The sequence below is a fragment of the Neofelis nebulosa genome, chromosome 3 (assembly GCF_028018385.1).
Source record: "Neofelis nebulosa isolate mNeoNeb1 chromosome 3, mNeoNeb1.pri, whole genome shotgun sequence".
Lineage (NCBI taxonomy): Eukaryota > Metazoa > Chordata > Mammalia > Carnivora > Felidae > Neofelis > Neofelis nebulosa.
Genome location: NC_080784.1, coordinates 102252691 through 102275663, shown reverse-complemented (window position 1 = coordinate 102275663; position 22973 = coordinate 102252691). Strand labels below are relative to the sequence as shown.

Here is a 22973-nt window from a genome sequence, read left to right as displayed (position 1 = left end):
GGTGTTGGGTCTCTGGGAAACTCATTTGCATACTTCTTGTTACAAAGGCCGACCACATCCTGGTTAAGACAATGTGCTGTCTGATAAACAGACTGCATCCCCCAGTGTCTGCCTGGAGCTCGGCCAGCCTGTGGTCCGCCTTTGTCACAAGGTGCTGTTTATTCTGCCTGGAAGTCCAAGGACAGGACAAACCAGCTAAATGAACCTTTTATTTCTCCCATTCTCTGGCAGAAATTCCGTGGGTCAAAAACATTTATTAATATTAGATTAAAGGGGAGGCATCAGAATTCTCCAAAGAAGCTTTCCTAACTCTGTGGAAAACCTATTAAAGGTTTTTATCTTCTTTTCTAGCTATTAATTCTTTGGGGATCGGGGAAACTAGAAGACATGGAAAATACAGTGGGAGGGCAATATAAAGGTCAAGATTGGCCAAGATTCTGTGTTGATAAATATTTATTTCCACATCTGTTTTCTATGTGTTCCCTTTCTCTTTTCCTTCTCCCTTCTAACCCAACACACAGACAAAAGGAAGTGGAGGCTTAAACAATTAACTGGTGACTGCAGGACTGGTTGTTTAAGAATCTGGATAACTGAGTTCTAATTTCTCCATTCCTTCTACAATTTGGTAAATTAAAAAACATTTTTGTGATGCAGTCTCATTTATGGCAGTTAAGGTAAGAAATCTCTCTGTGCTATTTTTTAATTTTTATTTAGTTTTTTTTTACTGCCATTTCTAAAAACTCCTCTCGAAACAATTCAACATTTCCTGCTCTGCTGAAAGTGTTTTCAAATGTCAATGTATAAGATATATTTTAACCACAACTTTTACTGGTGACTGTAATCATTGAAAGGAAGGTACTCAGTGATACAGGAGTTGTTTTAATGGTTTTAATCAACAATTCCTGTAAACAGACTCTGTGTTGAGGGAATAGAGTATGTGGCTATTTCCTTTCTGCATTTACAGTGAGGTCTTGCATCTATTACAGCCACTCATCTGTAGCTAATCTCACTTGAGGAGCGAAGACTTTCAGTCAAGTATTGACTGGAATCCTCCTGGAGGTATTCGTGGAAGACAGGGCTAGAGATGATGTTACAGAACAGTTTGAGAACTATGCTAGTCGGCATTTTGAAGGATTACTAACAATTCTAAGAAGGCCTCTGAAGAGATTTCTGGCAACCGAAGGACAATAATATGATAGAGATTGATTATTTTGAGGTTTTGAAGCTAAATACTAGCACATGGTGAATATTGAGGTTTGTTGTGAAAATAAAAATTAGACCTATGCAGAAAACCCTGTGAAGAATATCCTAAGGGGGTATTTTGAGCAATATCAGCTTTCCTACATTAGGAAAGATCGCTAACTTTTAGTGAATGTGTTTTCCTTTACACATCATACCAGTCCTCAAGACTCAAAGTCAGCAGCAATTAAGAGCTTACCAAGGACAGTGAGCCAACTTCTATTCCAGAGAGGCAGTTGGTTGTAAAAAGAGCAGCCTCAGTAAAGGGGACTGTGATAGCACTGTGAGGCATTGAATAAACACGCTTTCCTCTTTATTGGCCGTGTGGCTTTGGGCAAGTCACTTAACCTATATAACCCTCAATTTCCTCATCTGTAAAATAGAGATAATAATACCTACCTTGCTGTATTTTGTTGTAAACATTAGATGTCTAGAGACTAACAATGTCTGGCAAAATAGCCCTCAGCAAGTAATATTTATTTCCCTTCCTGTCTCCCTCTCTGTCATTCTCCTTACTTTGCACTTGATGTATTAATAGGCATTTGAGATTGGCTGTGCCACTTACCTTCTCTGGGCCTCATTTTTAAAATGAGGAGTTAATGTTTCTAGGTACCCTCTGGTTCTGAAGTAGTATAGTATCATGACAGGGAAATATTTATAGTCAACCATCGGGTGTGTTAATCAACAAAAACATGGTTTTTGGAGGCACCTGGGTGGCTCACTCGGTCAAATGGCTGACTCTTGATTTTGGCTCATGATCCCATGGTGGTGAGGTGGAGCTTGCTTGGGATTGTCTGTCTTCCTCTCTCTCTCTCTGCCCCTTCCCCTGATTGTGCTCTCTCTCTCTCAAAATAAGTAAATAAATAAATAAACATTAAAAAAAATGACTTGTGTATGCTAAGATGTGCAAATGTAAGATGGTGTTATGATGGTGCCTCCTTTGTCCTGTTCAGAAGTATTTCCGTATTGAATTTCACACAATCTTGGAGTTTGGCCATTTTCATACTCTTAGTATGTTTCTGGTATGATTTTGCTATGGAATATCTTTATCATCATGGGGCTAAAGAGATCCTTGAAGGCATGAAATAGTTTTTTTAGTCTCTGTGATCCCTGTATCCAATTGATTGCCTGGTAGATAGTAGGTTCTCAGTCAGAGTTGTGGATGAATAAATGCAGTTGATATCATTTATTGACCATCTAACTAAGCTCGGGGCTCTGTTAGAGCTTTATTTACATTATTGTTTTTATTATGATAGAAATCAAGAACAAATCAAGTGGCCATTTTCTTCACATACTTTGGAAGAGTAGTTATAGAAGGTTGTCCACTACCAAATTTTTTTGTTGTACTTCTCTAGCCCTCTAGTTTCCTGTATCCTCTGCACCATGGTACTTTGATGAAATGTGCCACACCATGCTTTATGATCTGATATTTAAAAAGAGTGTAGGCATTTAAAGCCACATAAATAAAAGGACTCTAGGCATTTAGAATGCATTCATGTCACTGCCTTTGATATCCAGTACTGTTACCTGATCTCCAAAAAGTGTTTCACATCCTGCTGTGACTGTAGCTCAGCTGTTCTTATAGAATCCTATGTGGTTTATGTTTTTGGTTTCATCCAGGAGCTACAGTTATCTTTGATTATCTAAGGGAGATCATCCAGCATGGCTTACGGTTATTATCTGGCTCCCTGCCCCTTGGAGATTTTACTGTTCATTAGCCTCTCTACCAGAGGGTAGAGAGAGGGAAAGGGGAAAAAAAAAAAAAGAAAATGAAAAAAGCTGGAATTGAAACCAGTGCATTTTGCTTCTTGGTTACAGTTCTGGTAAACGACTGGACCAGAAGTGGAGGAAATTGAAGTTGCAGGGTTTCCATAGCCATTTGGCCCATCTCCCAAAGGTTTTGCTGGCCAGTGTGTTTGAGGATAGGAAGTGGCTAGGGTGTGGTTTCAGACCTAGACCTTGACTCTGTCATCGGAAAAGATGGGATAGAATCTATAGGTCATTCCTATGTTTGAAAAAGTGGTTGACTGGGCTCATACATATGATTATTGCTGGAACACTGTGCATTGGGTTTGTATGCCAACAGTGTGTAAGGTAGAAGGTGGCATGATGGTTACTTGTGGTTGTTTTTATCCCAAATTCTTTGGCATTCAGGGCACGGGACAAAAGTATATAGTTTTGGTTTGGCATTCTGTGACTATCCAGCTGTGTTATTTTCTTTCCTTCTCTTTTATGGGGTAGTTTAAGGTTTAGATTTTCTTTTTACCACAGAATCTAATTTAGTTGTGGCATTTTAAAAATTATTTTTTTGTATATGTGCCCAGAGCTTTTTAGGTTATTGGTAAACTTTAAAAAATACCACAGTGCTTGTAAACATATATAATTTAAGGAGCAGTCATGACTGAAGCCTATGATATCCTTTGGAAAATTCTTACTTGGAAGCAATTCTAATTAACAAAATATTTTCTGGTTTCCTTCTTGCATGCTTTATTAATAATAATGCTATTAGTTGGATAGAATCTTTTTTTCTCCTAGGATTTGGATTTCCCTATTCCTTTTCTTACTTATTATAGAATAGTCAATTTTATTGTAGTTACCTTTAATGAAACACATGTTAAGCTTGTGATAACAAACAACTAACATGACAGAGATGAGAACAGTTGCATTCTTGGAAGTCAGAGTTTTGTAGATGTTCTTTTATAATAATAAGCTCAGTGAAAAAGAATTACAGGGAAACCTCATTAAACTGCAACTGATTTATTCAAAAGAATCTTACAATTTAAAGAACATGCTTTTCCTTCAGTTACTAGATATCCTATTTTTTTTTTTTTTTTTTTTTAATAAGGATATTGGATAAATTGCGTGGCTATTTGGAACTATTTTGTTTTTCCTGTCATTTGAATTCCAGGTTAGGACTGTTCAATTCTCTTAGGTGGTAAAGAGACTAATGTCTGAATAAAACACTGATAGAATGTACCTCATATTTCTGACTGTGCTTTGGGCCACAGTGAACAAGAGTGGTTAGGCTGTGAAATTTTGGTATTCAGAAGATATGGTGACCTGATTCTCCATTCGGGATCATATCAAGGCCTAGTGAAGGAAAGGTTGTTTCGCTTAGGAAAGATGAGATTATAGCTCAATTCTACTATGAAAATGCACACAATGAATCTCTTAAGTAAATGCACCATAACCATTGGTTGCCTTTTTTCACTTCTGGCATGGGACTTTATTTGAGGAATTTATTTAATTTATCTGGCTTGGGAATTTATGTTAATAAAATAATATTTATTTACCAAATTATTTACCTTTATGCCATTGCCCTGGAAACTGAGAACTTCTCAAGTCTCTAAGAAAGTTATACTTGGGGTGCCTGGGTGGCTCAGTTGGTTAAGGCTCTGACTTCAGCTCAGGCCATGATCTCACGGTTCGTGGGTTTGAGCCCTGCATTGGGCTCTGTGCTGACAGCTCAGAGCCTGGAGGCTGCTTCGGATTCTGTATCTCCCTCTCTCTCTACCTCTCCCCCACTCGCTCTGTGTCTCTCGCTCTGTGTCTCTCTCTCAAAAATAAAGAAACTTAAAAAAGAAATAAAGTTATACTCAGGGGCACCTAGGTGGCTCAGTCAGTTCAGCATCTGATGCTGGATTTCAGCTCAGGTCATGATCCTACAATTCCTGAATTTGAGCCCCAAGTCAGGCTGTGCACTGACAGTGCAAATCCTGCTTGAGATTCTTCCTCTCTTCAACTCCCCCATTTTTGCTGTCTCTCTCTCTCATTGGTTCTTTAAAAAAAGAAAGTTATACTTGATACAACAAAGCAACATACAGCTCCAGCATCATCATACTCTCTGAAATTCCTTCCTACAATGCCAAAGAATTTCAAAATAAGTTTATTTTGAGGGACTAAAATGAGTGTCTAAAACATGTATGGCTATTTATTGAGGTCATTGTGAGAAATAATAAAACGCACAGGAACACAACGTATTTACAGTGCGTATCCGCTTAGTATTTGGTATATATAAACCTGGACTCAGTCTTTAGAACATGAGCTTCAGTATCTGCCAGGATGGATATGTTTCTCCTATTAAAAAGAATGATTTCCCCAAATAATACTTCTTTGGAAAGAGACTTTGTTGATTATATGGTTGGATCAGAATGTGAGCCATTTTTAATATACATGTTTTAAATGCTTCTCCGCCCACTTTATGTGTATTCAAGTTGAGTAAGGAGGTAGCAGTAACAGGTTATCATAAATGCAATAAGGGTATCTATTTTCCACAAGTATTGTTATTATCTTGGATGAGTAGCTGAAGGGAGCTGTGGTACATCTAGCTTCTTCTCTTTGATCCTCATTCTGCTTGTCATGGTTAACATTTGTTATGAGATGTCTTCTAAACTGAGGAAAGGCTTAATGACCTTTCATGGTTCTTAATTCAGCTCTTTCCATTGCCAAGGAGCAACTTTACTGTGTTGTCTAAAATTTTTAATTTTAAAGTACTGATAGTAACAGTAGGCGAGTGGTAAGCAATTTTAGAAAAAATATGTTGCAAAAAATGAGTAGAGCTATTTCCAAAGTATTTTAGCCAACTCAAGATTTATAAATGCACATTGTGGGTTCTCAGGGAATATTAAACAACATTGCATAATGATATGTGCCTACATCTGGTTTGGAATGCTAATGGAAGAAACTGATATTTATTGGGTACCTGCTATGAACTAGATACCTTGCAAGGTTCTTATATACACTAGCATATTTGATCCCTTGAGGTGGTATTACTAGCCCTATTTTATTAGTATTTTTTTTTTTTAATTTATTTTTGGGACAGAGAGAGACAGAGCATGAACGGGGGAGGGGCAGAGAGAGAGAGGGAGACACAGAATCGGAAACAGGCTCCAGGCTCCGAGCCATCAGCCCAGAGCCTGACGCGGGGCTCGAACTCACGGACCGCGAGATTGTGACCTGGCTGAAGTCGGACGCTTAACCGACTGCGCCACCCAGGTGCCCCTTATTAGTATTTTTTTAATTTTTTAAGTGTTTATTTATGTATTTTGAGAGAGAGATATCACACTTACACACCTACATGTGAAAGTGGGGGAGAGGCAGAGAGAGAGGGAGAAATAGAGGCAGAGAGAGAATCCTAAACAGACTCTGCACTATCAGCATGGAGCCTGACGCAGGGCTCGATCTTACGAACCCATGAGATCACAGCCTGAGCCGAAATCAAGAGTTGGATGCTCAACCAACTGAGCCACTCAGGCACACCACTAGCTCTATTTTAAAGATGAAGTCAAAAAAAAAAAAAAAAAGAAAAAAAGGGGCGCCTGGGTGGCTCAGTCGGTTGGGCGGCCGACTTCGGCTCAGGTCATGATCTCATGGTCCGTGAGTTCGAGCCCCGCGTCGGGCTCTGTGCTGACAGCTCAGAGCCTGGAGCCTGTTTCAGATTCTGTGTCTCCCTCTCTCTGACCCTCCCCCATTCATGCTCTGTCTCTCTCTGTCTCAAAAATAAATAAACGTTAAAAAAAAAAAAAGATGAAGTCACTGAAACTTTTAAAGGTTAAACCAAATTTCCCAAGGTCAGTCAGGTAGTAAGTGCAAACTAATCTTTTATGAAAACCCATCCTCTTCTGACTATACCAGCAGTCAATTTTTCTAGAATTCCTGGGTATTGGCTGCTAATAAAAAAGATAATATTTTCCAAATCTATAGTATCATATTTTGCACAAATTCCCCATGGGCACAGTTATAAAGCAGCATTCTGCCTAATACAGATATTTGCATACCCGTTACCATCTGCCTGTCTTCTACCCATCAGCTAATCTAGTCCTAGGATTATTCCTTCAGGTGATGCATTACACTGATCTTTTCCTGTCTATTGCAAAGGTTAAAATACTATTCTGGTCCTTAAAACATATCACTTGAATGGTTAACTTGTCCCTGTTGACTCTGGTCTACACTGAGAGATGTGACTAAATTAATATACTGAACCACCATTTTTGTTAAGTCATCTAATATCTCCCAGTTACCTGCAGATAAAACTCCTAAGGGTGACATTCAAGGATATATATAAACTGTCCCCAGTCTGCCTTTTCCAAATCCCCTGCCTCTACTCCTCTATGTGGACCTGGATCCAGTGTTGCCAAGTGGTCTTCCTCCACCTCCACCTGTGCATAATGTTTTTCTTGCCCGGTCATTCTTAACAAACTTGACCATTCTAAGCCCATAGCACATCCTAGTTCTTCTCTGAAAGCTGCCCCTATTAGCTCTTTCCCACTTCGGCCACCCCTTGTTCAACCAAGCGTTTGGCCACAACCACTTACTGCAGGGTATTATGAAAAGAGAACAGGTTTGAATACTGATCCCTTTACTTACTGTCTATGTGACCTTAGGTCACTTTATATTTAAGACTCAGTTTCCTTAAATATAGGTGTTTCCTCATTTCCTCATTCGACTTATCATGGATGAACTTCTTTTCTTATGATTCAATGCCTTAAGTTGTAAAATGGAGGTAATAAGAGTAACTATTATTATAGAATATAATGAGTGAGAATTTACTGTGTATTAATTAGGATGAGTTAGGTTATGTTTCAGGAAAAGTCAACCCCCAAATCTTACTGCCTTAGAACCACAACATTTTATTTCTTTCTCACCCTACATGTCCTTCTCAGCCTGGCAGAACTCTGTTTTACACTGTTCATATTCAAGGTTCCCAGAACCTTCACTAACTGGACTAATACAGGTCACAGTGGCAGGGGGAAGGGGATGTAGTGAGTTGCGTGTTGATTCTCAAAGCTTTTGTTGGAAGTGATGCTCATCACTTCCCCTCACATTTCATTCACCAGAGCAAATCACATGGCCACGGCTACCTTCAAAGGGACAGGGAAGAATAATCTCACCAAATGCTCAGAAGATCGTAGCCCAGAAACATCAGGGGATGACACTAATGACAGCCATAACTTTCTTGTGTTATTGGACAATTTTCTTATGGTACAGTTGAAGTTTTATCTGTTCTTCTACAGCCTTGGCTCGTTAGAGCCAGACTGAGGGTGTATTCTCTGCTGTCTCTGTCCCACAGTGATCAGGATAGACCCTCAGTAATGTTTTACTGAATAGGTGATTAGAATACTACTCCAAGTGGCTTTTCCCCTGATGCTAGGGACCAACATAGGTTTCAAGTCCCAGGATTTGCTTTGTACTAAGGAAAGACTTAAGTAGAATTTACGTAACACAAAACCAAGGTGAGGTCTCGAAAGGACCTGCTATCTTTTTACTTGAGCCTGTATGGAATGTAAACCGTGAACTTGGTGGCATTAAGAAAAATGCTCCTTTAAAGCTTCACCTTTCCTTTTCTTTCCAAAGGACCATAGTCAAAGGCTGGAATTAATTTCTAATTAGTCTGAAGGAACAATATGTTACCTGGATCAGAAAGAGGTGAGTACATCATATCAGAACTTGGGCTTGCTCAGCCTCAGGAACATACCTGAAATCAACTTGTCTAGATCTGCAGGAAGGGCTAGAAAACATCTTTGGTGTTGAGAGATGACATTTTCAGTTGAAAATCACCTGCTGGATAGTCTGAAGTTATAGTATGTAATTTTTCATTTCTTATCATGTAAGACATTCATATTTGTTATAGTCAAGTTAGTAAATATAGATGGATAAAAAAGAAAAAAAAACACCATAAAAGGGAAAATTACCCAAATGAAAAACATCTTATTTCTCATCTTGAATTAATGTCTTTTAAACAAAACACCATATACTCTTTCATTGCTGTAGTGAATGTTTCTTACAACACTGATCAATTAACATACTGTGTTATAGTTTCTGTCACTACACTGTAAATTTACAGACAGTAAATTTACATCATAAGCTTGGCCTGATGTTTTCAAAGAAATTCCTTTTTATTAAACAAATTGTAAACAATACATAACAACTGTCTTTCTCTGACTTAGAATTACAAATCCCAGATGCAAGCATGGCTTTCTAAAAGTCACAAAAACAATCTTTAAGTAAACAAAATGAAGTGGGTCACAAGTAAGCAGTTCCATGAGTCTATGGCTTGATGTGCAACAGGGATGAGAGAGGCATTACTAAAAATCAAGATGCTCTGAAAGAAATGGGCAAGGGAACTCTTCTCTATTGTGGGGCTCTTGACAGAATGCCAAAGTTGGAGAATGAGTCACTTCTGCTGCCGTCAGAGCTGTTCCAGGAGCCTACGAAACTGAAGTCCATGTTTCAGGCACTCACTACCTTTGATGCATTTGATGAGGAGCCTCAAACAGTAAGTCAGAATGCTGTCTGGCCACGGGGAGAAGAAGGTTCCAGCAGGCATGCCTTCTGATCTGACTTCATGATCCTTTTCTCCTCTTGGCCACCCTTGGATGAAAATGTCAGTGGGTAAACTGTGCGATCTCTTTGAGGGACTGACTCAATTTGGAGATAGCCCTACCCTCTCAGGGCCTCTTCCCTCCTCCTGACCAGTGAGGAGAATTTACTGGCTTCAACTCTTCAGTTGACCTTTTATTTATTTTTTTATTTTTAAAAAAAATTTTTTTTCAACGTTTTTTATTTATTTTTGGGACAGAGAGAGACAGAGCATGAACGGGGGAGGGGCAGAGAGAGAGGGAGACACAGAATCAGAAACAGGCTCCAGGCTCCGAGCCATCGGCCCAGAGCCTGACGCGGGGCTCGAACTCACGGACCGCAAGATCGTGACCTGGCTGAAGTCGGACGCTTAACCGACTGCGCCACCCAGGCGCCCCTCAGTTGACCTTTTAAAAAGGACATGGCCATGGCTGGTTTGGGGGTATCTAGTCTCACCGAATGGACGTCACAACATGAGACTGAGTAAATCCACAAAGAAATGGTATATTAAATGAAATTAAAATGCAAACTGAGGGCCCTAGATAACATGACCACTTATATTCATTTAGTGCATTGTAAGTTGGTATTATTATTACTGTATTACTATCTCCATTTTATAGACAAGGAAACTGAGGCAAGCAGAGGTAGAGTCTTGCCCCAAATCACTTGAAAATGTTGCTTAGGTTTCCTTGTAGCTCAATATTACGTGCTGAATGATTTATAATTTCTTTCCTATAAATCCGTGCAATACCATTTATTGCTTTCTCTCTTCCAGCCTTTCTCTCCTTCAAGCCCACTATTTTCACCTGTAAACTTTACTTGGTTTACCCATAGTGCTCTGAATATGCTCTGGGTGTTAGCATCTGGACCCCTTTGGTTTTGCTTTCTCCTTTCTCAGTCTCTCTTCTATTTGCTTAAATTCTATCTGTTTCCTGAGGATAGTTTGAGTTCTTGCTCCTCTGTGAAGCATTCCTTAGGCTGTTTAGCCCACGGAGATCTCTGTTATCTGAAAAGCTCACTTGGCATTTGTTACTTGTGGTACTTCTTTAGTGCTTACTGAGTCCCTAGTAGTAGTGGTTATCTTTGGATAAGTGTATGTGTTAAACCCCGATCGAGACTCTGAGTTCTTTCAGGGCAGAACAGCTTTGCATATAGCAAGCTTCAGTGAATGCTGGTATATCATCTCATCCTTTATTATACTTTTCTTCCTGTGGAAATATACGTAGCAATACTACATATTTTGTGACCTCTAAACAGAATGGCCATATGATTAACATCATTATTCATGCTGGCATAGTCCACACAGGAAGTAATCAGAGGAGATGCTAAATTGAGAACTTGAAGCTTGGGAAATATTTATTGTAGCTTAATTTTTATTTAGTATTTCTTTAATAACTGAAAAGGATTTATAGCTTTAATGACAAATACCAAACTTCGTGACTCCTGTGTGCTTTATTTTGTGACATGTGCTTAAGCATCAGTAAATTGAAATCACAGACCTGAAACCCAAGCAAGATACACTGTTCTATTTCCTTGAAGACAGACTTCTCCCCTGGAGTTGAGCTCCTATTGAATGCTAATACTATGTCCATTTCATCAAAGCCTTCTTCAATCCTTTTTTAGAGTCAAAATAAAGATCTGGATAACACCCAACTATCTGCAACTTAATCCTGTTGATTTCAAAACCCTTAGCACAAAAGGCAAATAAGGCTGAGCAACTTTAAGGCACATGCATTCTGCATATGTTTTCTCCAAAGATACAGGGTACTAGGTCTTAAAGGACTTAAGCCTGAAGTTTGTAACTTTGATAATAAAGGATTTTTTGTGTTTCAACAGCATCAGATGTTTAAAGATTAATCTATCTCTAAATCCATCTGCAGGAGACCCAGATGTGGGATATAGAGATGATTTGACCAACTTTATGGGGAAAGACTGGAATTTTGCCTTAAATGGTACTCTTCAGAGACAAGAATCCTGAGTTTGGCAACATACATTAATAAAAAATAAGTGAATAATTTCTAAATCTCCATTTCCCTTTGGTCTGTGAAGTCAGTTTTAATATTAGATAATTGCCAAGCAGACACACGATTAAAAGATGCTGTGAGGATTTGAATTAACTGATGCAGGGAAGTAAGAGGTAGGAACAGAGCCAGAAGAGACGGGACAGATATAAGACATTTTTCTGAAGAACACATAGTTAACTTTTTTTTTTTTTGGCTTTCTTTCTTCAAACATACCAGTTCACAGGATGATCATAATCACAACAGTTTACATTTACATAATGCTTTACCACTTGCTTTCACAGATTTTATTCCCACTTGATCAGAGGGTGCCTGCTTTGTGCAGAGGACCTAATCTTGAAATAAATCATTTACTATATGAGGATTTAAACAAGTCTTTTGGATGAAAAGTACATTACATATTTATGAGCACTGATTTCAAGAATCACTTTGAAAGAACTATTGATGTCGCTCTATATTAGCGATCTGAACTTAATCCCATTTGATTCATCCTTGGTTTTATTTTCCGGAGGTTTCAAACCATGTTTGTAAATCCTTGAGGGCCCATTTCCTCTTCTAAGAAGGAAAACATTTAGGTGCAAGTCAGGAACTTACGAACCTTCTGTCACTATTCTCAGTATATTGGGGAAACCAGTTTTCTGAAATTAAAATGGCAGTCTATTTTTGTGAGGCAATAATAATGATGATGGTAATGATGATAATAAAATGTAGGGGTTCTCATTCAGTGCAGCAGGAGAGAGGAGATTATAGTCTATTAAAACAAAGTCCTTTGATGTCTGCTGTGAGGAGGGATCCCAGAAATGTTATTATTCACTTTTAAAATGTATTATTTCTTGAGTGCCCCTGATTTATTTTTTTATTTAGAGGTTGTTTATAAAGGTTATTGCCATTAAACCAGTTGCTTCCTGTGTAATCAGATCCCGAACATACTAGGAGAAAACAAAAAGATAACTGCTTGTAACTGAAATTATTTTTTGAGCTCCTGGGAAGAGAAAGAAAAAGTAGAATAAACATTGTTTACCGATTGCCACAGTTCAACTCCCAGCAAAGATTTTGCTTTTTTAAATAAAAAATGAAATTAAGAGGGAAAAGCCTTTTTCCCCCCGCTTTAGAAAAACAAAAGGGGGAAAAAAAACCCAAAAGCAGGGGCAGCTTTGCAGGGCCACTGGTGCCTGAGTAGAATTGCTAACTGGTTCCTCTCTCTTTTGCTGGGCTGTCTGTATTCACTGTATCACAAGCTTGAAGCCAGACCTCATTTGACTGAGCCAAAAAATGGTCCTTTTGTTGCTGTTTTTTTCCCTAGTGTCATCTCTCATGGTTGCCTGGGCAACCAGTGTGTATCCTTTCAGCATAGGTTACTGGGCCCCAGGAAGGAAGTGCTCCAGCGTTGGCCTGCTATTTTTATAGAACCGTTACATAATACAATCTATTAAAGCTTCCTCTTGGTGTTTTATTGCACAAAGGGGAAATTAAGTTTGATGACTCCTAAATGTTGGATGGAGGATGTCAGGTGACTCGGATTGTTTGGCTCAGGCCACATAGCAACAATATTCCTATATGCAGTTCAAGGAGAGCCGATATACAATCATGCCCTTGGCAGTGCTCCCCTGCCTGCAGATCACTGGAGGAAACTGAGCTCTCAGCTGCTCAAGGGTGCAAGTTTTGTCCAACGGCACAAAGCTCCCTCTCTGGTAGGATGACAGCGGACAATAGAACACTATTCAGTTAAGGGCAAAGGGAACTTTAAAGGTGTAGCACATATGCTTTTAATAGGTGGGATGATTGCTGGAAAAGAGAATTGGATTGAAAGGAAGAGAACCCGGATTCTCTTCCCAGGACTTCCATTGAAGCATTACACAACTGCTGTGTACTCTGTGGTCCTACTGAGTCAGCTTTGCTTCTGGGTAATTCTGCCATGGCCCAGAAGGGGAGTGTCCGGGGAGGGAGGGCATAATGGCTGAATGGCTTTTTGGTGGAGACCACTAGAGGCCATAGTGTCTTTTTGCATTTGCAGCATGCCTTCAGGGATGCTCCACTTGCCACGGGAACAAACAAGGAATGCAAGTTCTTAGCACCTTCTATTCCCACCTTGCTTACCAGTTACAATTTACTACCAGTCTGAATGAAAGAAGGTGCAAAATGCACAATGGGATCAGAAGCTCTGTCCTGGAACAGAAATGAATCCCTTTATCCTCAGGGGAGATTTATGGCCACAAGTGACCTGAGGTTGAGGTTCCCTAGACTAGAGAGTATTTGAGCCGGCCACTCCTTCCTGTCTCTTCATAGTCTCCCTCCTCTGCTATTTTGTTGACTCCCATCGCTTCAAGTAAACCTTGAGGTTCTCCGACTCTGAAATCTGCATCTCCAGCCTGCTTTTCTTTTTTTTTCTTTTTTCCTTTTTAAAAAAAAATTTTTTTTTTTACATTTTTAATTTATTTTTGAGAAACAGAGTGAGACAAAGCGTGAGCAGGGGAGGGGCAGAGAGAGAAGGAGACACAGAATCTGAAGCAGGCTCCAGGCTCTGAGCAAGCAGTCAGCACAGAGCCCAACGCGGGACTTGAACCCACAAACTGTGAGATCATGACCTGAGCCGAAGTCGGACGCTCAACCGACTGAGCCACCCAGGCGCCCCTCCAGCCTGCTTTTCTTAGAGGCTCCGCTGTCCTGTATTTCCAGTGCCTGCTGGAGATCTTTCTCTGGTTGTCTCACTTTATCTCCAGCTCAACATATCCAACAGGAAACACAATTCTTTTGTTTCCCCAACCCATGACCCTTGCTGACTCCCTGGTTTCCATGAATAGCTAAATTCAGAGAATGATAAATGTTGCTGATCATCTGGTCCAGTCTTTTCCATTTTGTAGATGAAGAAGATGAGGCTGAAGAGGTTAAGTGATTTGTTCAAGGTCACCCAAACTGTTAGGAACAGAAGGAAGACCTCTTTATGATGCACCCCACTCCATTCCACCTAGGCTTGATGTCTCTAGGCATTTTAAGCCCTCCTCCCACACCCAGTTTTCTCAAATCTTTTTTCTTGATCTCATGATCTAGCCTTTCCTGTTTCTACTCCTGCCATAATAATTGAGATCTTATTTGCATCAAAAGTAGACTATTTTAGTTTTTGAATTGGTTACCTCCTTCAGCTTCTAGCCTTTGAATCAATATTGCATTTCACCTCTGAAGTAATCCCACAACTTCATCATGTCACTTTATTACACAAATAGTTTTGATTGTTTATAATATATTAAAGCCTCAATTTGAATCTGGCCCTTGCACCCCAACTTGGTTGCCTTTCTATCTTTATCCCCCATGCCAGTCAGTGGCCCTCTGTTAGGCAAGGTTTATTTTATTTGCTATTCTATTTTCAGAGCTCAGAGGTTCGTGGACTGTTTTCCCTTTTTGACACTATTGCTTCAGATAGGATGATTTCTAATGAAATATTCCCAATCCTGTTCTCTAGGGTTCCCAGAAAATAGAAAATGATATGGATAGAATGATAATGACTATTTTGTGCCAGCCTGTAGTCACTTATTTGGAACAGTTCATTGAGTATTTACATTATGCTCAAGCAGCAGCGAAGAAAGATACGGCCCCTGCTGTGTTGGAGCTTATTAAGTGCAGAAGGCAGGCATTACACAAAAATTACATAGCCATTAAATATATGATTACACAGAGAACTAATTTATCACAAATGCCTTTAAGGCTATGAAACATAAGGACATGAGAGGAAATAATGGTGGAGGTGAGAGCAGCAAGAGGATGGGATTGAATGTGGACTGGGAGTTTGGAGAAGAATTTCTCGAGGAAGTGACATTTACACCAAAATGAGAAAAACACAATGGGGTGGGAGAAGCAAAGGCAGTGGGTGAGGGAGGAGGAAAAGCCTATCAGGGCTACCAGGAGGGAATAGATTTGTGAGAGCCTCCAGGAAGCAGGGATCTGGAAGTTTTGCAGCAACTGAGAGAAGGCTGTGATGCTGAGTCTCGAGACTGGGGGGATGGGGGCGGGGGGGGGGGCAGGAAACGGCGTGGGGAGCTAGTTAGAATGTGTATGCAAAAAGTTAAAAAAAAAAACCCTTATGACAGCACCCCATCCCTTTGCAGGCTTTATCGTCTGTAAGTCAGGTTCTTTCGATTTTAGGGAAACCCTTATATATGTTAAAATTCCTTCTCAGAGAAGTACACAAATAATTGTGTATCAATAACAGTGTTTACTTTCTTTGTTTTTAAGATGTAATGATTTAGGGGATGGGGGGGGGTTGGGTTGGGTTTGAGCTTTCCTCAAACCACTGGTTTCTGCAGTAAAGTTAAATTTATTATGGTTTCTTATCCTAGGAATTTAACCTTATTTTCCCTGTGGGAAGAAGTGGTGGCTTTTTTTTTTTTTTTTATGTGTAAACTCAGTCTCAATAAATAGCTGGTTTACTCTGGAATATCAGACTAGAGGAACTTCTGATTGTTTAACTTATGGCCATTAAAATAAGAAAACAAGGCCCTTTAGATAAGATGATTAAAATGGTCTTTTATGTCTATAAATTTAGTTGAGTAATAAAAGAAAGCATAAGACATATGAAAGGTAGGGCTATAAAACTTGAGGATATAATTTAAAATTCTTTCTCTTAAAAACTTTGACCTAAAAAAAAACTGCTCTGTGTAGAAGGGGAAAATAATAGGGCTGGAATGATGTACGTGACTCTGTTCTATTAATGTAAACAGGAAGGATGAAGAACATTTTTATTTTTTCTTTCCCTTTGGCAGGCTCTCAGCCCAGCTTCCTATGGGTGGAAATGGGCAATAAATAGCAGGGTATCCAGTGGCCTCTTTCTAGGCCTCCTGGCCACTAGCATTGGCAAGGACATCATTCCCCTTTTCTTCTTATTTTTAGTGTTGATTTTTTTCTTTCTCAAGGTTGAGGGTAAGGCAGGGACCTGTCATTATCAGGCAGTGAGGTGAACCACAGAGACTGGTTTCCCAAGAATCTGCACCCAACTGCCAACATGGTGGGTCAGAGCCATCATCTTTACTACTGCGGGTGGTTTTCTTGTGAAAGGGAGACTTCCTTCAAATTAAACACACACACACACACACACACACACACACACACACACACAGGAGCAGTGTGCACCCTCCCTGCCTCCCATCTGTTAACTTGAGAAAATATACCTCTTGTTCTTATTCTCTTCTGCAAATAATCCCCTATGTGTTGAACCACAAAGTACTAAGTAATTTCTGAAGATAAGTCATGCCATATTTTCTTGTGTTTTATGATAGTTCAGCAAATACTTTCTGTGGCTTTGACAAAAGGACAGGATTTCCTCTATTAATGAGGGGGGAAAGTAATCTATAGTTTTAAAAAGGCTTTAGAATTCCTGAAAGAGAAATTGTTATAATCCTGGAGGTTTGGGCCAGACTAAGTTATTTGGGAGGCCAAAAGGAGAGAAACAAGGATAACAGTTTCGTAGTTGATGACAACCTACCTTAACACACTGTAGGTATAATCTATATAGAGGGAGTTGCTATAAAGAAACACCAAAACTACGGTACAATTACAATTCTTCATTCTCATTAGGAGAAAAGAAATTTGGGGGGCCCTTCTGCTTTTGAGGAAGACACTTTTTTCCTTGGACAAACTAAACAGAATCCACATCAATTTCTTTTCCACTGAAAATACAATGGTCCTTTTCCAGTGACCTTAGATTCTATAACTAAGTGTACCCGGACAGGGCCCGAGCACTTGAATGTCTCATTCCGGTCTCCTGGCTGAAGGGCCATTGCTTCCTCACTTATGTAAACTAGCTACTGTTTCTGTTTTGTGAGGTATTTGAACATCATTTGAGAAGCTGTAAGAGAAAGCTGTGAAATAATGAAATATTTAATATTCCAACTAGCCTGGGAGCGATAAATATGTTTTCCTGTTCAGGTATAAACAAGGTTATTTTATATATAGGGGACAGCGTATGGTGCCTCTGCCTTCTAGTGGCTGAGAGGATGTAGTTTAGTGGGTGTTTGATGTTATGTTTTCATTTTTATTTATTTATTTTTTTAAAGTTTATTTATTTATTTTGAGAGAGAGAAATAGAGAGAGAGATAGCAGGGGAGGGGCAGAGAGAGACAGAGAGAGAGAGAGAATCCCAAGCAGGCTCCTTGCTGTCAGCGCAGAACCTGATGTGGGGCTCAAACTCACAAACCATGAGATCATGATCTGAACTGAAACAAAAGTTGGATGTTTAACCAACTGAACCACTCAGGCATCCTTGGTGTTATGTTTTAAAATACCATTGTCATTTGAGTCCCTCATGCTTTAAAAATGTATGCTTTCTCATAAGAGATACTGTAAAGTTGCATCACTGAATCCATATGGTTGTTTGGGAGGAGGGTGCTCATACTTGCTATGAGAATACCCTGTTTTATTTCATTTGTGACTGTCTCACTCCTCAGAGTATGGTAAGAGTGACATTATATTGTATCTTATCTGGCTACATCCATTGTACGTTGCTAGTTAAGACAAATGAGAAAAAAAAAGTTTTAGAGTTTTTGCTTTATTGTCTGTTGGTACCATAAACAGTTGCCGGAGATTGAAAGCAAATTCCAAGACCAGCAACTAACTTTCCAAAGCCTCAGTCTTTTACAAACTGCTTTCAGTTTTACAAATGCTGTGATTATCAGTCCTTTCGGGCACTGGCCAACTAAAATGATGCAAGAATTCTAACCGCCTTTAATTCCATTATTAAGAATAAGTCTAAAGTTGTCAAAATTCAGACCTGGAAGGTACTCTACATCTTGTCGAGTTTCTTACTACGCAGATAAAGAAATAGAAAGCTGGAGTGCCTGGTGGCCACATGGTTGTTAAGTATGCCAGGTGCAGACTAGCTGTTGTATTGAGACCCGTGCTGTACTGTAGTGTCTATTTCTGTGTGCAGTTTCACGGAAGCCTGGCACTTGGCTAGACATTTTAATTTTTTTTTTTTAAAGTGTTTATTTATTTTGAGAGAGAGAGAAAAACCATGAGTGGGGGAAGGGCAGAGAGAGAGAGGGAGCCAGAGGATCTAAAGCTGGCTCTGTGCTGACAGCAGAGAGCCTGATTTGGGGCTGGAACTCTCAAACCGTGAGATCATGACCAGAGCTGAAGTTGGATGCTTAACCAACTAAGCCACTCAGGCACCCCTGGCCAGGCATTTTATATACATAATGGTTTTGAGAAAGTATCAAGCTTAACTCCTTCTGCTACCATGTACCTCTAGAAGGCTCATTTCTCTCATCTGTAAAATGGCAAAACTCTACCTTTTAGGATTATTATGGAGATTAAATAAAATAATCTGTGTAAAAATATAGCCTATAGTAAGTACTCTATAAATGTTAGTTATTGTTATTATTCTCATTTTCATAAATCATTAAGAATATCTTTAAACTGTTAGGTTAAAAATTCTGACTATCAAAGGTAGTAACCTATTATAAATTGATCCCATTCATCTAATATGTTTATTAAATGTCTACCATGTGCAAAACTCCATGCCAGATCTTTTGAGGATTAGAAGTATGAATAAGAAATAATCCTTGCCCTTTCAAGGTGTGTGTGTGTGTGTGTGTGTGTGTGTGTGAGACAGAAAGTAAGTAACATGAGGTGGGGATAAGAAATGGTAGAAATAAACTTCGGTGATATGATATATTATCTTGCTCAGTGTCTGTCTTTCTGGGTACTGGCACATCATTTACTGTTTGTCCTTTATGAGTTTCTCCTGAAGCAACCTCACTGAATTTTTACAACTTCCAATGGTTTTTTGAAACTCTTGGTCTTCTCCTAACAAAGGCTGATCTCACTACATTCAGGAAGACTGTTGAGATTCTCAACTACTCCCCCTGCCCTCCATCTGAACAGTCTGCAGTTGTTTACATGCACACAGGACCAAGATTTCCTAGTGGACATTAGCGTTTATATTTCTGAGAACAAGATTGCCTGAGGATAAAGGCAGATTTTTCTTAATGAGAACTTCTATCAGAATTTTTCCTTAAAGTTTCTGTACCACGAAGTTACAAAAAACACAAATAAGTCCTTCTCTGAAGGCGGAACCTTCGGTCATCTGCCGGTATTTCCACCCATCTGTGGCTGTGGTTTCTCATCTGGTGAGGGTTATCCTGTTTCAAGTAAATAGATCCTGGTTTCTCACCCTTTGCTGTTGGATACTATCTGCTGCACTGTTATCTATTTCTTTTTCTTGCTGGTAAAAATACCTGGGTCTCTTTTGTTTTCAGGAAAGTACCAAGGGGTCTCCACTCCTCTTTGATTATGATGCCATCTCATTAAGAAAGAAAAAAAAAAAAACCTTTCTCTTTCTCTTTCAAGAGTAAGCTCATGGAATGTGTATATACATTTTATAGCCATATTTTTTTGCCATCCATCCTACAATATCCCCTATCCCTACAATCTTCCATTCAACAGAAATCATTTATACTATGGTCATCTTTTGTCCGTACCCAAAGGTTTTGCTTCTGATTTTGACTCCAAAAATATCAATTCTTTCTGGCTTAGCATTAGTCATGGTAGAGTTTCTTATTTATTCTTACATGTTGCTGACTTCTTCTCTTTTAACTATGAGTCTCCCTGGAAAACCTCTACTTTTCTACTCTTGGAAATGTAACCTCTGACGTGGCTTCAGATTATCAGCCATGTCTAGATGATGCGTGTATCCATATCTGCAGCTTCTACTTAACAGACACATGTCCAATGTTATCAGAATACTGTTATCAGAAGCCTTTCTACCTGAATATCTCAAAACCTTCAGATGCACAATTCCCAAGTTAGTAGATAAAAAAATCACCAAAATCTATTTTATATGGTTCAACTTAATAGTTATATCCCTAGACTGAACTCACTGCTTTCTTCAAACCTTCATTTTTTCCAGCTCACCTCTTATTACCATTGACAGTTCTGGGCACTTGGTTGCTGGGTTTGTCCGACTGGAGACATCTGTGGTAGCGCCCTCTTTCATCCATTCCTCCATTTCTCCCCCATCTCCCTTGCAAGTGGGAAGGCTTATAGCTGTTCTCTGATTTTTTCTTCTTCCTGACTGTGTTATCCCTGGAGTACTATAGTGAAGTTTGCATGCCCCTTTCTATAATCTGATTTATGCCCAGGAGCAGGGATTCTTAGGTGTTATGGGCTTGTTTATTGCCCTTTCTTTGGAGAGTCCTTTGTATCTCTTGTTTGAAGTTAAAAATACTTGTAATTAGAAACAAGATTCTTTCTCGCTCATTTGGCCAGCATATATCTATACTCTCCCCTGGGTCTATTATTTGAGTTTAATAAACTACAGTTTAATTTCAGTAAGCTTTGGTTTTCTAATCTGTAAATTGGGACTAATAGTATTAGCTGTCTCATAAGGTTGTGGTTGGAATTAATGTAATATGTACAAATCACTTAGAACAGTGCCTGGGACATAGTAACATGTTAATTATGTGAAAAAAGTCAGAAGATTCATTATCATGTTGTGATGAGGTCAACTTTCTTTTGTTGTTTTCTCTATTTTTGCAAAAACAAAACAAAACCACACTCGAAATCCACAACTTTTAAAGGATTCATCTTTAATTCTGGATCTGAAAGAGCTTTTGGTTAATTCTTACTTGTCTTGATTCAATTTCATCCTCCTTAATTATAGTGCTCTTTAATGATGATTAAAAAAAACCCTAAAAACATGTAATCTTTAGGAGGTATTTAATATCAAGTCTTCTAATAAAGGGTTGCTATGAAGAAAATCTTTTGGTAAAGGTGATTCTCAAACTTGAGTTTGTTGAAATGGCCCAAGAAATATAGTAAGGGATTTGCACTGCGGTAATGTCTTTGAAGTCTGGTCGCCTGCCTTTAATTTTGCAGTAAGCGCCTAATCTCATTAGATTTCATACACTCAGTGTTTGCACTTGCACAAAAGCTGTCCAAACAAAGCCAAAATGTTGACACCACCGTCCTCTGATGGCATTTAGAATGAATATATTAAACACACTTGCACTAGCATTGCATTAAGCTAAGAAATAAATTTTGAACTTTGAACTCAGCAGGATAAAAAAGCTTTACTTGATAGCTGAGCGATTGTATTGCGGTATGGTAGAGGGAATTCATTGTGTTGTTCAGAGAATCCAAACTTGCAAACATTCTCTACATACAGTAGGCATTGCACAACTAAAGAATTAAAGTGAAGAACGGTCCTCAAATCCCGTTGTTAGGGACCTAAATGGAAGGTAAAGTGAGCTGGTGGATTTGCTTTGAAATTCACTGAATAAACTTTGATTAAATTCACTTCAGAGGAGGGCTCATAATGAAAGAATATCTCCAAGTTAGTGTGTGAATTAGAGTATGTCTTTATTCAATTCACTTTGCTAATTTACAGATTTAGAAATTTCCTTTAAAAATCTGGCAGTCTCATCTTTGTATTGAAGGTTTGGAACTGAAGATTATAAAGAGCGTGCAAATGATTAAGACTTCTTTGGCACTTCTCATAAAATAACGATAGCAACGAAGCTGGAATTGAGAATGAACTAAATCTAAAAGGCAACAGTAGATAGTGGTTTCTAAAGAGATAGTCCCTAAAAGAAATAGATTTCCCCATAAAATATGTGTAAATGTTTATAAACCTACATATCTGGAACATGGCCATCAATTAGGAAGTATGTGCTGGGAAACTTCGGTCAAGGAAAATCGTCATCTCGAAGTTCATATATTAAAGTTTGTGATGCGGCTTCCTGAGAGTCTTATAGTTCCTCAGCCCAATTGCTTTCACTCTTACTTTACATATTTATTTTACCTGGATATTTGCTTTTGGCTTATATTAAAGGATTTTTAAAGAAACAATATTTAAAATGTACGACACTACCCATTGCCAGGATGCCATTGAAGATGCTATCTATTCTTTTTTCATCTTTTTCATGAACATCCTTTTATGAAAACCAAAAAAATTCATGTTGGGAGTGGTAGTAATTTTTCTGAATATCTGTCTTGTTTTTACTTTCTGAGCATTGGGAACTGGTAATTCATTGATCACCTTTTCATCTTTGCTCTGACTTCCAGGGGAGCTCTATTTGTTTCCTCATGCCAGCAATTATAGAAGGCTACAGGGAATATAGCCTGTATGTGTTACTTACTCTTGGCTTTATTATTTACCTATCCTTATTTTCCTCTTGCTCAAATTCTCTGAAAAATCATTATCTTTTAAACTGTATAATTTAAAAAAGCTGTCCCAAATCCTTTGTGGAAAGGGATATGTATATATACATTCGTAAATTCATGCATTCATAGATTTCTGTATCATAGATTCATTGCAGCATAGATGGTCACATGGTTTCCAAAACCACAGCAAGTTTGAAGCTGGAA

General features: G+C 38.9%; 1 long non-coding RNA gene across 1 annotated transcript in view; it reads left to right on the top strand.

The window, feature by feature from the left end:
• The first annotated feature begins 340 nt into the window (after nt 1-340).
• Nucleotides 341-22973, top strand: part of LOC131507103 (uncharacterized) — a 146895-nt gene continuing 124262 nt past the window's right edge. Inside the window, exons 1-3 of the long non-coding RNA XR_009259330.1 lie at nt 341-674; nt 8593-8664; nt 9391-9514. This is a non-coding gene — a long non-coding RNA (uncharacterized LOC131507103). The remainder of the gene's footprint in view (nt 675-8592; nt 8665-9390; nt 9515-22973) is intronic.